At 40.3% G+C, this 18,617-nt stretch overlaps 1 non-coding gene across 1 annotated transcript; it reads right to left on the bottom strand.

Moving 5' to 3' along the window:
- Window positions 1-18,245: 18,245 nt before the first annotated feature.
- On the bottom strand, window positions 18,246-18,352 carry LOC120112683. Its single transcript, XR_005514255.1, has one exon. It is a non-coding gene; the product is annotated as a small nucleolar RNA R71 (small nucleolar RNA).
- Between the last annotated feature and the right edge of the window lie 265 nt (window positions 18,353-18,617).

Here is an 18,617-nt window from a genome sequence, read left to right as displayed (position 1 = left end):
GAGGCGCTTTAGCCCCTTCTTGGTTTGCACAAGTATATCACTGCATCCTTTGACAGCAAGTCTTTTGTCATCACCAGTTCTTACCTCTCTTTGGACAGATTCATCGAGTGTTATGAACACCTTCTTGTTCCCGGTCATATGATTGCTACAACCGTTGTCCAAATACCAGACTTCATCATAAGAAACTTCTTGCACATTACAAGCAAGAAATATAAACTCTTCCTCTTTAGTTTCATCATCCGTGTGCATGAAATTGGACTCCTTCTCCTCCGCAAATCTTTTTCTGCAGAATTTAATTATGTAACCATATTAGAACAATGATAGCACTAAACATGTGCCAAGGAACCTCGTCCTCTTCCTCTTCCTCTTCTCGAAGAAGAAGGCTCACTTTCTTCTTTGTCATCTTCTTGTTGTCTTCCTTCGATGTCTCTTCCTCCGTAGCCTCTACCTCTTCCACGGTAGGTACCTCTTCCTCTTCCTCTTCTGCATTCTTTCATTGTAACTTGAGTTTTGAATGCTTGTTCTACAGGAGAAGAATCATATGGGCTTCATACGCAACTCATGAGATTATAAAGAACCCAACAAGCTTACTACCGAAAGTATTGACAAATCTTTCGATTCTTCAATTGCACCAACAATAGACTCAAACTTTTGATCAAACTTCTAAAGACTTATGCAACAATCTTTTGATCTTCAATCTTGTCTCCATTCACTCTTAATTGATTAGAAATAGAGATGACTCGGTTGAAGTAATCTTCAATGGATTCTGAGTCCTTCATCTTGAGTGTGTCAAACTCACTCCTTAGAGTTTGAACTCTCACCATCTTGACTTTGTCTTCTCCTTTGTAAGAGGCATAGAGTGTGTCCCATGCTTGCTTGGCTGAAGTTGATTTGCAGGTCCTCTCAAATATAGGTGCATCCACTGCTTGATAGATAAAAAACAAAGCTTTCGTGTCCTTCCGATTTTCTTTCAACTCACTGATTTGTTGATTTGTGAATGCTGCAACATTTTTCGGTTCTACAAAACCGGTCTCCACGATATCCCATAAATCTTGAGATCCATATAGCACCATCATCTTAATGTTCCATTGATGATCATTCTTCCCCTTGAACAAAGGAAGTTGTGGCTGCAACGTGTTGTTGTTAGAAGCCATGTCTCTCTTGTAAGAAACTTGTATAGATCGAGCCTGGCTCTGATACCACTTTGTTGAAGATAAACGCCACAAAAAAACTGATCAAGAAAGGTGTATTCTTGTTGAAGGACAATCGAGAAATAAGGCTAGCTAGAGTGTTACTACTTAATAATGGATTCAAATTTTATTGATTCAACTGACTAATATGAAGTTACAAAGCTAGGAAATTTATAGGCAAGTTTCCATATGAATTTAGACTAGATTCACACATTAATTAATGACACAACTTTCTAAGAGACAAGAACCAAGTTCCTAGAAATTCTTTCCAACCAACGAAGTTCATGAACCACAGAAGCCAAAGAGACAAATATTAACTACAGAAGCTAAAGAGACAAACATTAACCATAGAAGCTAAAGAGACAAACATTAACCTCATAAGCTAAAGAGACAAACATGTATCTAGCTTACAAATTCTAAGATACCCTTCTTTATTCGGGCTGGACTTGGAGATGGTGGACATGCTTTCGCAGATGAAGGCACCCCATTTACTGAGCTATTAGCTGAGCCGACATTGGTTAATGCCGGGATAAGCTAGGCTGCCAAGGGTAACTTTTCTTGTTCTCCTGTTTTTCCTATTTCTTTTAAGCAGATTAACTTAGTAAAATAGTCGTCTTTTTCTTCATGCAGCTATGCAGTTTGAGGCCGATGAGATCGTGACTTCCTTTCAAAGAGATGGTCGAGAGACAATCAAGCTGAGCCTTCCAATATTCCATTAACAAAAGGCAAGTGCATCATGACAAGAGGAAGGACTGAGTACACAGGAAAAAGGAAAGCTTAGCTAAAACACTTCACTCCTCCTCGTTGGGTTGTTTGGTCTCAACACTTAGACCGGTGACAACCTTGCTAAGATTAATCTTTGGGGGCATTTGGTATGGGGTAATCGTCTCAGGATCAAGGGTGATATAGATGGAGGTGATGAGATCACCGCATTTGGTTGCATCTCGGTGATCCTATGTGGCGGTGATCCTAAATTACCTCCACTCCTCAAATCATCACCCAACTCGGTGATGGGATACCTATCCTTGAGGTCGAAAATCCAAGATCACCCCAGGACGTAATCCTAGGTTGAAAGTTAAAGACAAAAATACCTTTCAATTTAGCAGAAAAATTGATATATCAATATACTATCAATATATTACACTACAGAAAAAGGGGTTTTAACGACGCTTTTTTGCCGACGCTTAGTACAAGCATCGGCAATTTTTCGCCGAGCGCCAAAAATAGCCGACGCTTTTTAAAAGCGTTGGCAATATACGACGCTACTTAGCGTCGTCGTAGGGTTGGCCTAAGACGACGCTTATTCGCGTCGTTGAAAACCAAATATCCCTCAAAACCCGCGTCCGCCCCCTCCTCCATCCTCGATCGACATATCAAGCCCTAATACCCGCGCGACCCTCCTCTGCCTCCTCCTCCCTCCTCTCCGGTGCCGACTGTGTTGTCCCGTCCTTCTCCCTCCTCTCCGGCGCCAAGCGACGTCCTCTCCTCCTCCCTCCTCTATGGCGCAACCTCCTCTCTTACTCTCTCCTCTGCAGCGCCGACCGGGAGAGCCTTGAAGTTATGATTGTTCTTTCCCTTTTTCGAATCCATTATTTTCTTTCGGTTTAATCAGATTGTTGATTGAATCCCTCTTGTGTTTGATCATTTGGGAAGAAACCTTTTGTTGGATTTTTGTTTTTGTGGATCCGTAGAAGGTATTGGATTAGGGTTCTCTCCGGCTAACTGGACCACGCTATCTAAGAGAAGAGAAAAGAGAGAGGCCCTGGGTCACAGACTCAGTATTTTCTTTGCCATTTCCATAGACTTTTTTTTTCCTTTCACCTTTTTCTTTTTCTGATTCATGGTTTTCGCTTTCTGACTTTCGAATGCTTTTCCTCCGCCTCCACGCTCTCCAAAATCTAGGGTTTCCTGAGCGCCGACCCTTGTCCCCTCCTCCTCCCTCCTCTCCGGTGGCGGCGGTCCAGCATTCGGCGTCCTCCGCACCCTCTCCTCCAACCGCTTCTCCCGACGAATCTCCGGCCGAAGGTATGGAAGATATTTTTCTTGTTCCATTCTATTTTCGCAGTTTTGATCTCGTGATAGCGTTATAATCTCTAAATGTTTTGATTAACTTGGTGAAATATAGTGTTGGTAAAATGAAGAATAAAGAAAATGAGCAATAATCAGCATTTTATGACTTTTGTATTTCAAATTAGTATCGCTGAGTCTGTCACTGGGGCAGGAAAGCTGCTAACTTTATGAAAGAATCTTATCTGTGAAAAAGCATGTCCAGATAAGCCATGGAAATAACCAGAGCACTTGGCTTTAGGCATGTTGAAACTTTCAGGGTGACATACCAAACACCTGTGGCAATCAGAATTATTCTCATCCAACTTAAGCAGCAGCTTGACAGCCTGAAAATATAAAAGCATTAAGATAAAAGAGATAAAAGATAAGTAGTTATACAATCACATAAAGTAAGGCCTCAGTTAATGTAATTGAAGATATGAAAAGTGCACCAATGACTTTGCATGTTTGATACAAGCCTCATGGAACTCAAGCACATTAAGCAATTGAACATAATTCAGGGCTTCCGTTTTAGAATACAGCTGAGCCTAGCTATTTCAGCTATTTTGACACCTGAATTTTGCTTTTTTCCGTCACATTGACTGAGTCATGTATATAGATGACTCAGGTTATATTAATCAATTGTACAATAACAGACATGGAATACTTCTTTTCTTAGTTCATTGACAGATTACTAAGAACCTTTTTGTTCTCTAAGTATCGTCCTCGCTCAGGAATTGGAGAGTCTCCCGTCGGATACACCCTGGCACAGAGGACTTTTTTATTTGTGCTATTTCAAATTGAAGTACGATCGTAAACTAGCATTCCAACAACTACTGCCCGTGTTAGGTCTCAACCCAGTCCAATTTAAGCGGCTGATCGCCGAGCTCTCCAGCACCCACACTCCACTTGCTCAGGGCTTAGGGCAAGCCGGTTTCCAGCCGCAATAGGTCCCAATTTGATTAAATTTTTTCCTACTAATTAAGAGAGAAGAGACTTGAGAGAGTCCAATAAAAATTGGTGTGGAGGTATATGTATTTTTTGAGTTTGATATCTTAGTCCATGGCGCAGAATCGAGGATGACTTGGATGGGCATTAGTTATGTGCAACCGATCCAAAGAGTTGATTTCATTTACAAGATAAGTAGGGGTGGCAGTTACTCATCTTATTTTGTAAGACATTTAGACGATGGCAAGAGAGGATGCTTCTTTCTATGCTAAGTATATTTATTTAAAGATGAATATGGCAGTGACCTTCTTCATGATTCAGAACTCTAATGAGGTATCGTGGATCGAGTTGGCGGCAGCTCTGACAGCTCTTTATAATATTTTATTTTTTAATTTTATTAGATATATTTATACTAAATTAGTGTGAGCAGTCCGTTCTATATATTAAAAAAAAAAAAAGTTTACATACTTCTAAGAAACTGCCCTTTTGGTGTTTTTTTATTATGGTAAGTGGTGATATAAGCTGTAAAGCTTTGTTTTCCTTTTTTTTATTTTCTGAAGAAAGAGTCTTGAGCTGCTGAGGTTTGTTCATCCTGGGAATGCAGCCAAATTTCCAAGCATTTGGAAGATGCATAAATATCAAGGCCTGAAGAGAATTAGATGATTAACTAATTGACTGCATGCACACACATCACATATATCTTGAACAGGTGTCTAGTATCAAGGAATGTAAAACCCAAGAAAAACATTCTAGCTAAGCTGGGTGGCGTAAATGAGAATACAGCATTTGCTGTTGAATATGAACACACTTATTCAGATGATAACTTTGTGGTGCCAATAATGAGACTACAAAAGTGAAATTTTCATACTATCATAATTAATATTAGAGCTAATCTTTATTAATAAAATTGATTAATTAATGTTTTATTTGTGTTTGAGTGCAAGTAATTCAAAAGATCCAATAATGCTGGGTTTGAGCCCAATGCTTGGCGTTTCGAGCTCAACAAATCCTTAGCGTCTCATCTGAGCCTCACGCCGCCCGTCATCCGCATGCAATCCATTTCACTGTATCCAGATGCTTCAGCTAGCATAAGTGCCCGCGTTGTGGCATCAAACGTCTACAACCCGCCTCATTCAAAGCTCCCCTTCCGTTCGGTTTGTGACCACTCAGCTTCCGCATGGCTTCCTGTCTCCCAAACTCTCAAACCGGCTCTTTCATCCGTGAAGCAACTTTCCAATGAACAGAGCAGGATTCATCCGTGAGGAGCTTCCCAGCGTTCGTCATCTCCAAGCGTTTCTTCCCAGCATTTTCCAACCGTCCGTGGCAGCATGCAACCGGATTGAGCGTTCCAGCTTCTGTGATCTCCCAAAGTCCCTTCGACACCTTCGTGGCATCCCAAGCGATCGTGGCATCCAATCGTTTCATCTTCAAATTTCCAACGGCAGCGAGGGAAATCCAAAGCCAAACCGGCTCTTTCTTTCATCCGTGAAGCAACTCCCCAAGCTCTTTTGGCTTCCAAGCAACAGAGAACCGTCCCAGCCATGAAGAGCATCCCAAGCATCATGGCATTCGATCGTTTCATCCAGCCGAGTCCTCCACTCCCTTCCCAGCGAATAAATTCCAGCCATCTGAGGAGTCTTCCCAACACCCGTGGTTTTCCAGCAACTTTGTTAGAAACTCCCAATCATCCCGCAGAAAATTCAAAAAAAATCTGATGGCAGCGGAAGAGGCATGCGCGGCATCAACCATTCATCGCATGAACGTTGTTCAAAAACCGTTCGTAGATAGATAAGGATTAAAAACTTTTTAAAAACATTAGAAGATCAGATCCTCACCTTGTACGGGTAGATGATCACCACAAACTGAAGTTCGTGATTTAGGATGAAGGTTCGCTTGAAGCCGTTCAAGTGCCCGGCCTCTACGGGTATCCACACGAAGCAGGATCCGATCCAAGCTCTCTATCTCACCGGGGTGCTAGCTCCCTTGCAGAGATAACTTTTGATGGCTGATCTCCTCTCTTTCTTTCAACTCTTGAATGTACTTGAGAGGAGGAAGAAGAAGGATGAAGAAGAGGAAGAAGCAAAGCCCCTGCAGCCTACTTTCTTTTTCCTGCGTTGGAAGGAGGAAAGGAGGAAGAGGAGGACGCCATGGCTTCTTCTTTTCTTCTTCTTGCTGGCGGCTGAACCAAAGGAGGGAGAGGGTGGCCACGGCTCCAAGGGAAGAGGAAAAAACTCTTTCTTGGGCGCCGGCCCTAGCTCCCCTTTTAATAAGTATGAAGGGCTCCTAACAATTAGGAGCCCTTGAGTTATTTCCAAGAGGGGGCGCCGGCCCCCTCTCTTCATGTCGCCCTAAACAAGTGGAGAGGGGTTGATGCCCCTCTTACTTGGTTAACCTAATCCTCTTCCAAAGAGGATTAGGTGCCCCTCTCATGGTTTAGTCCTAATCTAATTAGGATTAACCAAATCATGAATCAATCGGGTTCAATCTATGCTAGTTCTAATCCAATTAGAACTTGAATGAACCATGACTCAATTGAACTCTTCAATCCTAACCCAATTAGGAGTCATGTTGATTCATTAGATTAATAATTAATTAGGACTTGAGAAATTCTAATCCAATTAGGATTTATTTAATTCTAGTCCTAATCCAATTAGGACTCTAATTTGAATTCGGAGTCCTAATCCGATTAGGACTCTAGGAATCCTACTCCAAGTAGGAATCCAAACTTAATTCAAAACTCCTAATCTAATTAGGACTATAGGAATCCTACTCCAAGTAGGAATCCTAGTCCTACTCCAAATAGGATTCCTAGTCCAAGTAGGAATTCCAGTCCAAGTAGGATTCCTAGTCCTAATCCAATTAGGATTCTAGGAATCCTACTCCAAGTAGGACTCTTATTCTAAGTCCAATTAATTAATTCCCTTTGTTCCTTCTTCAACTTTTTATCAATCGAATTGATTACTTGTGATTCCTAATCACAATTCATCCATCGGATCGGTCAATACTTATAGTGTGTGTGACCCCATAGGTTCTACTCTGACTGGTAGTGAGATATATTATGATCTCTATCACAATATCATTGAAAACTCTTTTCAATGGATTGGAACGATTCCAACTCTACTCATTAGGGTTTATCGATCATCGAGATAATCCCTGTGAGTCCCACCATCCACCAGTGACACCTAGCAGCATGTAGTGGCTACCCAGTAGAATAGAATGATGAACTTCTAGGTGCAGTTATCGTGTGATACAGTCCTACTATCGTGGATCCCTACAGAATGGAGGTCATGGATAACTCGTCAAACCCCTTCGTCTGTCATATGTCAAGATTTATTCGACTCGAGTTCGTTAGTGGAAAACTTTTTCTCCACTTTATATTACTGCCCTGGCCAAGGTCTTAGAACTCTGTCTAACAAATCACATAGGATCACTCCTCTTCTATCAAGGTCGATAGATTTCATGTGAGTGCATACCCTACTCCTACAGTGAACTTACTGCAGCCAATCTACACTACAAGGACCCATATGACTAGAGACTATGTATACGTGTAGTCATTCTACAATAACCTCACTGTGAGTAGCTGAAGCACCGCAGGTCAAAGGACCAGTCATACTACTGCAACATCAAGCAAGTCACTGACGAATGGATAGACATCCAAGTGACTTCTTGTCTTGGTCACGCTCAGTACCCTTGTTCTCTAACAAGCACCTGCACTATCACTTCAGTGTCCCCACACTGTGGACTCAAGTCTCGTCCATCCAGAAGAAAAGTAATCTGTGCACTGATCGGATCGATCACCGTCCTCGTGATGATCCATTGATCAGGAGCATTTAGAAATTAATCACCAATGATACATGGCTCAAATTCTCAACTCTTGAGAATATGCATCATCATCTTATTAATTTCTTGGACGATTCATAGACACATAAATAATATGAATGAAAAGATATCTTTTATTTATTCAATAATAAATAGTCAAGTACAAAATTATGTCCCTAGAATTAACAATGTGTCAGCCAGATTGGCTTCTAGGGCATACATCTAACAATCTCCCACTTGCACTAAAGCCAATCAGTCATATATCTAAGCCCCATCTTCTCAAGGTGGGCTTCAGTCTTTTGCTGACTCAGCTGCTTAGTGAACGTGGAGTCTACTCTCTGCACCTCTACAAATTTCTTCTCAACATAGTCGCGTATGAAGTGGAAGCGCCGCTCTATGTGCTTGGACTTCTGATGAGACCTTGGCTCCATAGCTAGTGCTATGGTGCCAATGTTATCGCAGTAAAGTGTTATGGCATCTAATGACATTACACCTAACTCTGCAATGAACTTTTAACCAGAAGGTTTCCACTGCACCCTTAGATACGGCTTAACATTCAGCTTCTAAGGTAGAATCTATAATGATCGGTTGTTTGGAACTCATCCAATTTACTGAACCACCATTGCACATATTCTGATGTAGACTTTCTATCATCAATATGTGTGCATCCTTCTACCTTCAACTCTGATCTTCTCCCAAAGACCAAGAACAAGTCCTTAGTTCTTCTCAAGTACTTAAGACTGTTCTTCACAGCTATCCAGTGCTTTTTGCCTGGATCTGATTGACATAAGATCGTGACATTCACAGCATGTACTATATTAAGTTATGTACATAGCATGGCATACATGAGGCTCCCTATTGCCGATGCATAGGATATCTTGCTCATGCGTTGAATCTCTTCAGATGTGTTGGGGCACATCTTCTTGGAGAGATGAATTCCATGTCTTAGGGGTAAGAGACCCCTTTTAGAGTTTTCCATGCTGAATCTTTTCAGCACTTCCTCTATGTACATCTTCTGTGATAGGCCAAGCATCATTTTAGATCTATCTCTATAGACCTTTATTCCCAAAATATAGGATGCTTCTCCAAGGTCTTTCATGGAGAATTCTTTTGACAACCAGACCTTGACCGAGGTTAGCATGGGAATATCATTCCCTATCAGGAGGATGTTGTCCACGTACAGTACGAGAAATACAACAGCGCTCCCACTAACCCTTTTGTAAACACACGGTTCCTCTTCGTTTTTGATGAAATCGAACGTTTTGATTGCGTCATCGAAACGAGTGTTCCAACTCCGAGATGCTTACTTTAGTCCATAAATGGACCTTTGCAGCTTGCAGACCTTGTGATCTCCATTACTGGAAGTGAAACCCAAAGGCTGTTCCATATAGATATCTTCATCAAGATATCCATTCAGGAAAGCAGCTTTCACATCCATCTGCCAGATTTCATAATCATGAAATGCTGCAATGGCAAGCAATGTTCGGATGGATTTTAGCATGGCTACAGGTGAAAAGGTCTCCTGATAGTCACTGCCTTCGCACTGACTATACCCTTTCGCCACAAGCCTTGCCTTATAGGTCTCTACCTCTCCATCCGAACCTATCTTCCTTTTGTAGATCCATTTGCATTTAATAGGTACAATACCTTCTGGTGGGTCTACTAAGGTCCAGACTTGGTTGGAATGCATGGAGTCTAACTCTGACTTCATGGCTTCCAGCCATTTCTCGGAATCGATATCAGATATCGCCTCGTCGTAGGTTTTGGGATCTTGTGTATGATCCCTATCTCCCACTAGGAACATTTCCTCGGTGTCCTCTTCTAGTATACCTAAGTATCTATCGGGAGGATGGGAGACCCTACTAGATCTACGAGGTGGTCGAGGGACATCGTGTACTGGCTCTGTATGAATGGGTTCGATAGGATCCATGACTCGTTGCTTTTTAGAGACTTTCTCTTCAAGCTCAATTTTCCTCCCACTGCCTCTATCAAGGATAAACTGGTTTTCCAAGAAGATGGCATGACGGCTCACAAACACATTGTGATCCTCTGAGACGTAAAAACTGTATCCTAATGACTCTTTAGGATATCCTATAAAACGAGCACTTATGGTCCTAGCCTCTAGTTTGTCCGCCTGTAGTCTCTTGACGTGGGTCGGACATCCCCAAATCTTGAGATGACCAAGACTTGGTTTCTTACTATGTCATATCTCATATGGTGCGGTAGGAATGGACTTTAGAGGAAACTCTATTCAACAAGTAAATAGCTGAAAATAGGGCATCTATCTAAGAAAACAAGGGTAAATCAGTGAAGCTCATCATGGACTGGACCATATCAATAGAGTCTGATTCCTCCTCTCTGACACTCCATTGAGCTGAGGTGTTCCAGGAGGAGTCCATTATGAAACTATACCATTCTCCTTGAGATAATCACGGAACTCTCCATTAAGGTATTCACTTCCTCGATCTGATCGAAGAACCTTAATGAGTTTTTGTGCTTATTTTTCTACTTCATATCTAAGCTTTTTGAACCTTTCAAAAGTTTCATATTTGTGTCTCATACACATATCCATACCGTGAGTAATCATCGGTAAATGAAGTAAAAAATTATAACCCCTAGCCTGCACATCGAATGGGCCACACACATCAGTGTGTACTAGGATAAGTATTTCAGTGGACCTCCCTGTGTCCTACAAAGGATAACTTGGCTATCTTTCCTTGAAGGCAGAATTCACAAATCAAATATGACTCGAAAGTCAATGAGCCCAAAAGCTCATGTTTCTCCAATTTGTTTATTCTGTCTTCTCCTATATGGCCAAGCCTGAGGTGCCACAAATACTTTAGATTTATCTCATTTTTGGATCTATTAGATCCTATGGTATTCACTGTTTGCTCAGATATATTCACAGATACATCCATATGTATGTGATAGAGACTGTCAATCATAAAACCATGTTGAATCAATTTATTTTTCAAATAAAAATCTTTTTGTGCTAAATAAAATACAGAAATCAAATTTCTGCTAGCAATAGGTAACAGTCCCTAAGTATCCTGAGCATATCTGACATACCTTCTGAAGGTCTATCACCCTTCATGTTCTTTATGCTTCCCATGTACGTAGGACAGTTTCTCTCCCAATGGCCGTCCATGATGCAATGGAAACACTTTTCCTTGCAATTGGCCTTTTCCTTGGAACTTCCTAACTTGGTGTTTTCTTAGTCTTCTGCTTCTTCGCAGGCTTCTTCTTCTTCCAAATAGACTCTCTCTTGAAAGTAGAAACCAACTTGACAGCAAAAATGATGCCCCTTGAACTTCTTCAAGGTCCCTAAGTTAGTTACCAATTTATTCAACAATTCTATTTTGGTGCATACAATCTTGTTCATATGGTAATTTACTATAAACTGTTCATATGAAGCTAGAAGGAATTGTGGGATCAAATCCGTTTGCAATTCCTTGTGCATGGTCATGCCGAGCTTCTCAAGCTTCTTTGAGTCCTTTATCATGGTCAAACCATGAACATGGACAGACTGCCCATCGCGCATCTTTGCCTTGAAGAGCCTCTTGGACACTTCAAAATATGCTGCGCGACTCTGATCGCCATACAACTCTTGCAGGTGATTTAATATGTTCCTGGCAGTCTTCATGTTCTCATGCTGGCATTGTAATTCATTGGACATGGATGCCATTGTGCAGCACCTAACTTTATTGTCATTGTTCGTCCACTTAACAAGCGTCTTACGCTGATCAGTGATCGGACGGATTGGTATCATGGGGATTCCATGGTCTAGCATATACCCGAATTTCTCACAATTCAAAACTAATTTTGAAATTTGCTGAGCCAATCTTTATAATTGGATTTGGTCAAACGGTTGTTCTATAGGATATGAGTTAAGAGTCTAGAAGCTGACTTTATAATCCTCAGAGAGTAAAGATTCTAGTTAGACTTTTGTACTTGATCCTAATCTGTTCTAAGGTCTTTTAGAACAAATGTAACTCCCACTATTTTCTCGAATTCCTCACACTCCCCTGGTAGAAAAACAGAAATTCCATACGACTAGGGTTTCTAGTGGGTACTGCGGTCCCACCGATTTACATGCCACCTCACCTAACAGTTATTGGTGACACATAGATTGATGAATGTACAACTCTTGTACAATGCTTCTTAAGCATGTTGCAGTGTAACTTGGTCTCTAAGCCATGAAGACCTCACCTAACAGTTATTGGTCCCATTTCTTAGTTAAGTCAGACCCACCGTATAACCGTAGGAATAAAGTCGTTATTGGGTCCTCACCTAACAGTTATTGGTGCCCAACCCCACCTTTACCCTACAACATCTCATGTCTATAGAGAGGTCCAGCCCCTCGATGCAACTTGACCACTGTATCCAGCCGAGACAAATCAACATCAGAAAGGCCTTAGCAACTCTACTACAGTGGAAGACCTATTGACTTAATATTGGTTAATCAGGTCTTAGTGTTTGCAACTTGAGCTCTTTATAAGAGGTAATCGAACAATTGGCCAGGTAAGCAGGTGGGAGGCTCCCCTTACTCAGAGAGTAAGGTCCTAATTAAGTAACCACCTTTCATGCTTTCCTAGACACCAATTAGATCAATTAATCTAATATGACTTGCTCATGTCGGTTCACTCTCGACTTGATTGAGGAGGTTTTGATTTAGGTCTCAATTGGGTTTGCTACATCACATGTAAACCTATCTACCCGACTCACATTCACATCACATGCAAACGGCACATTGCAGGCAGTTATAATCGCAGCAATAATTAAAGCTAAACTTTAAATAGGTGATGATCATGGATTCTAGTTAGGTCGTATTACAAGCACATGCACGTCAATCGATCAACTGGTCTTCAACTCTTGAATTGGTTCCAAGCCTCCTTGATCCGATCCTTGACCAACTCTTGATCCAATCGCCATCAATCGCTTAGACCCCTGCTCATCTCATGCATCATCTTCGACTTGATCGTTGACGTACATCACATCACAGAAATACAACCAGATGTAAAATAAAAATAAAAATAAATTACATCTCCTTTTAGGAGGCACACAGGCCTCTCAAAACATCAAATAAGATGCATGCAAGCATCTGAAAAATTACATGACATCACAGATCACATCGCAGGTCATTACATTTGACACCAAAAGGGTTTGAATCCTATGATCATCACCACATGCAACAATTATAATTTTCAGATCTGAAAACTAACTGATTATATCATGACATAGGTTGCTGATCATGCTAATCATGATTCTAAACTTTGTAATCTCATTAACAATGCAATTAGAATCATCATCTTATCACATAAAAATCAGCATGCAAAAATCAGCACCCTGAAAAATCTGCATGCAGAAATTTTCAGCATGCATGATCATTCAATTTTCAGATCTAATAAGCCTTTAGATAATTAATTCTTACCTTAATCTACGAAGCCTAGGCTCTGATACCACTGTTAGGAACCCGCCCATACCGCTGATATTTCAAAAAAATCAGATGGCAGCGGAAGAGGCATAAGCGGGATCGACGTTCATCTCATGAACGTTGTTTCATGAACCGTTCGTAGTTAGGCAAGAATTAAAAACTTTTTAAAAACATTAGAAGATCAGATCTTCACCTTGTACGGGTAGATGATCACCGCAAACTGAAGTTCGTGGTTTAGGATGAAGGTTCGCTTGAAGCCGTTCAAGTGCCCGGCCTCTATGGGTATCCACACGAAGCAGGATCCGATCTAAGCTCTCTATCTCACCGGGGTGCTAGCTCCCTTGCAGAGATAACTTTTGATGGCTGATCTCCTCTCTTTCTTTCAACTCTTGAATGTACTTGAGAGGAGGAAGAAGAAGGATGAAGAAAAGGAAGAAGCAAAGCCCCTGCAGCCTACTTTCTTTTCCCTGCGTTGGAAGGAGGAAAGGAGGAAGAGGAGGACGCCATGGCTTCTTCTTTTCTTCTTCTTGCTGGCGGCTGAACCAAAGGAGGGAGAGGGTGGCCACGGCTCTAAGGGAAGAGGAAAAAACTCTTTCTTGGGCGCCGGCCCTAGCTCCCCTTTTAATAAGTATGAAGGGCTCCTAACAATTAGGAGCCCTTGAGTTATTTCCAAGAGGGGGCGCCGGCCCCCTCTCTTCATGTCGCCCTAACTAAGTGGAGAGGGGCTGATGCCCCTCTTACTTGGTTAACCTAATCCTCTTCCAAAGAGGATTAGGTGCCCCTCTCATGGTTTAGTCCTAATCTAATTAGGATTAACCAAATCATGAATCAATCGGATTCAATCTATGCTAGTCCTAATCCAGTTAGAACTTGAATGAACCATGACTCAATTGAACTCTTCAATCCTAACCCAATTAGGAGTTATGTTGATTCATTAGATTAATAATTAATTAGGACTTGAGAAATCCTAATCCAATTAGGATTTGTTTAATTCTAGTCCTAATCCAATTAGGACTCTAATTTGAATTCGAAGTCCTAATCCGATTAGGACTCTAGGAATCCTACTCCAAGTAGGAATCCAAACTTAATTCAAAACTCCTAATCTAATTAGGACTATAGGAATCCTACTCCAAGTAGGAATCCTAGTCCTACTCCAAATAGGATTCCTAGTCCAAGTAGGAATCCCAGTCCAAGTAGGATTCCTAGTCCTAATCCAATTAGGATTCTAGGAATCCTACTCTAAGTAGGACTCTTGTTCTAAGTCCAATTAATTAATTCCCTTTGTTCCTTCTTCAACTTTTTATCAATCGAATTGATTACTTGTGATTTCTAATCACAATTCATCCATCGGATCGGTCAATACTTCTAGTGTGTGTGACCCCATAGGTTCTACTCTGACTGGTAGTGAGATATATTATGATCTCTATCACAATATCATTGAAAACTCTTTTCAATGGATTGGAACGATTCCAACTCTACTCATTAGGGTTTATCGATCATCGAGATAATCCCTGTGAGTCCCACCATCCACCAGTGACACCTAGCAGCATGTAGTGGCTACCCAGTAGAATAGAATGATGAACTTCTAGGTGCAGTTATCGTGTGATACAGTCCTACTATCGTGGATCCCTACAGAACGGAGGTCATGGATAACTCGTCAAACCCCTTCGTCTGTCATATGTCAAGATTTATTCGACTCGAGTTCGTTAGTGGAAAACTTTTTCTCCACTTTATATTACTGCCCTGGCCAAGGTCTTAGAACTCAGTCTAACAAATCACATAGGATCACTCCTCTTCTATCAAGGTCGATAGATTCCATGTGAGTGCATACCCTACTCCTATAGTGAACTTACTGCAGCCAATCTACACTACAAGGACCCATATGACTAGAGACCATGTATACGTGTAGTTAAACTACAATAACCTCACTGTGAGTAGCTGAAGCACCGCAGATCAAAGGACCAGTCATATTACTGCAACATCAAGCAAGTCACTGACAAATGGATAGACATCCAAGTGACTTCTTGTCTTGGTCACGCTCAGTACCCTTGTTCTCTAACAAGCACCTGTACTATCACTTCAGTGTCCCTACACTGTGGACTCAAGTCTCGTCCATCCAGAAAGAAAGTGATCTGTGCACTGATCGGATCGATCACCGTCCTCGTGATGATCCATTGATCAGGAGCATTTAGAAATTAATCACCAATGATACATGGCTCAAATTCTCAACTCTTGAGAATATGCATCATCATCTTATTAATTTCTTGGACGATTCATAGACACATAAATAATATGAATGAAAAGATGCCTTTTATTTATTCAATAATAAATAGTCAAGTACAAAATTATGTCCCTAGAATTAACAATGTGTCAGCCAGATTGGCTTCTAGGGCATACATCTAACAAACTTCCCATCTCCAAGCCGCGTCTCATCAGTGTTCAAAACTGTCCCAAGCAACTGCAACCTATAAAAGGACCCAGGTGAAGAAGAGGTGAGGGGATTGATCTTACATCCGGTGGAGACAGGAGGACACGGAGCAAGGGAGAGGAGACCACAGTGGAGGCAGACGGAAGAGAGGAGGCCTTTCATTTTTTTCTCTCCAACCGACTACATTCCCCTGGGAGTTGGCACGGAGGAGGAGAGGCCACGAAAGGAAAGTCAGCCGCACGAAGGAGGAGAGGCGAGAGAGAAGAGAAAACAGGGCACTCCGTTTTCTCAACCAAAGAAAGAAGAAAAAAAAAAAGGGATTTATGTTTATTTTAAGTTATTCTTTGCTAATCCTTTTATAAAAATGCTTGCATCTCATATGGATAGCTAAATCTCTTTTAGCTAAGGCTAGGAAAAAGCCTAGCATTTTCTTCATGTATTTCCTTTAATCATCAATGGGATTTTAACGTTTTTGATTTGATTTATCGTGCAGTAGATTGATAGAAATTATTTCAAACTTATGTATTTTCTTTGATTTGTTATTTTCCCTGGGTATAACAGATGCTTAGAAATCCCTGTAGTTTAAAATAGAATTACTGTAATGCTGCCCATAAAACTAAATCTATCTTATTATGATTAATAGATAATTTTAAGAAAAGAATGATGAAGTGCTAGGCTGAATCCTAACGCCTTAGTTATATCCTTGTCAATTCTAATATTATTTAGCCTTTAGTTTTTGTTCACTGTCAAATCCGTGTGGATTCGATCTCGGACTCACCGAGAATATTACTTTGCTACACCCTATACTTGGGGTATCCTACGTTTAATTTCGCTTTTAAAAAGAGCAAGATCAGAATCGTAGCAAGTTTTCGGCGCCGTTGCCGGGGATTTGCAAAGTGCGAACGAGAACAAGGCTGCAAATTTTAATTTTTAATTTCTAGTTCTTCAATTTTTTTTTATTTTTAATACGGCTGAAATTTCAAATCTTTACAGATTCAAGGACGACACAAAGTGGAAACAGTAACGAGGAAGATCAAGATCACATTTTTGGATTTTCGGAGTGAACGAACTCCGGCCGTGAGTATTTAAATTAATTTTCCTATTTTGTTCATACTAGTTCTGTTTTTCCTAGATTAGAATTTTACTCTTGTTTAAAAATAAAAATTATTAATTAAAATAATAAAATAAAAAGAAAATAAATAAATAAAAAGGAAAAAAAAATTTAGCTAGTTTGCTTGATCAACTATTCAAATGCAATTTAATGTCATGACATAAAATGTTAAAAATCTTCTTGATTGTTGCATATAGTATAAAGCATTTGCATAAAATAATCTAAGGGCTGAACTCATTAAAAAGATAAGGTCGGAATTTCATCACTCGTCCTTAGCCCAAAAATCATCCCAGTGCATAAATATCCTAAGCCTAATTAAAATCAACTAAACGTTGGCCCCTAAGGATATTCGAGCTCAATAGGACGAAGACCACTAAAAGTTGCACCAATTTCGCTCTATGGCCCAGGTCGATGTCTAGGCAAGCTTTGTCCCTCCAAGTGATTGAAGGGAGACAGTTTCTATTCGAGAAAAGTGGATTTTAAGTGGGACCTTTGCTACACGCATCGTGACCCCTCCACTTACCTGGGAGCTTATCTGGTCGACTAAGGTTACTAGACCGGATTGGAGGCTTAGGTGTCCTCTTCAAACCAGTTAGGAGCTGTCTAGAATTTTTAGGAAAACATTAGAAATTATTGGGGGATGTTTAATTTTAATTAAATTTTTGAAGGTGTTTGTTTAGATCTCTTTAGGTGGTACTTGTACCAGCAAAAAAAAATATATATATATATATAAATAAATAAATAAATAAATAAATAAAATTTTAGTATATGCTGTTGTGGGAGAGAGATAAAACGAATAGATTATTTCGAGTTGAATCAAGAGATAAAAATTTAATTGTTCAAAATTCAAATAATCAAATGGAAGATAATGGTAGTAATCAGGGAGATAATGAATTTCAAGATGACTTACCTATTAGAACGCTTCGTGATTATCTACAACCCACTAGGACCAGTACCCCATCCTGTATGGTTATTCCTACTGCTGCGGGAGCTTTTGACATGAAATCAGGAATAATCCAATTACTCCCAAAGTTTCACGGACTTGATTCTGAAAGTCCCTACTTGCACCTAAAAGAATTTGATGAAGCGTGTTCAACACTTCATTTCAATGATGTCACTGAAGAGGTAGTTAAGCTTAAGTTATTTCCTTTTTCTTTAAAGGAAAAAGCTAAGTCATGGTTACACTCCCTAAGGCCTAGGACCATAGCTACCTGGCAAGAAATGACATGAGAATTTTTAAAGAAATTCTTTCCAACACATAAAACAAACACACTTAGAAGAAATATCATGAACTTTGCACAAAAAGATGGAGAAACATTTTTTCAGTGTTGGAAAAGATTTAAGGACCTTCTGCTTACTTGCCCACATCATGGATATGAAATTTGGAGGGCCATTAGTTTCTTTTATGATGGTTTGTCCTCCAATATGAGACAATTTGTAGAAATGATGTGTAATGGTGAATTCATGAGTAAGGAACCAAATGAAGCCTGGGATTATTTTGATCTTTTAGCAGAAAATGCACAAGCTTGGGATACAACAGATAAAAATGAAAATTCTAAAATAGCACCTAATGCAAAAGGAGGAATATATCTTATTAAAGATGATAATGATGTCAATGTAAAAATTGCTAATCTGACCAGG

The sequence above is a fragment of the Phoenix dactylifera genome, chromosome 11, assembly GCF_009389715.1.
Source record: "Phoenix dactylifera cultivar Barhee BC4 chromosome 11, palm_55x_up_171113_PBpolish2nd_filt_p, whole genome shotgun sequence".
In the NCBI taxonomy this organism is placed as follows: Eukaryota; Viridiplantae; Streptophyta; class Magnoliopsida; order Arecales; family Arecaceae; genus Phoenix; species Phoenix dactylifera.
The sequence above is the reverse complement of the archived record's forward strand: the minus strand, read 5'-3'. Positions and strand labels throughout refer to the sequence as shown.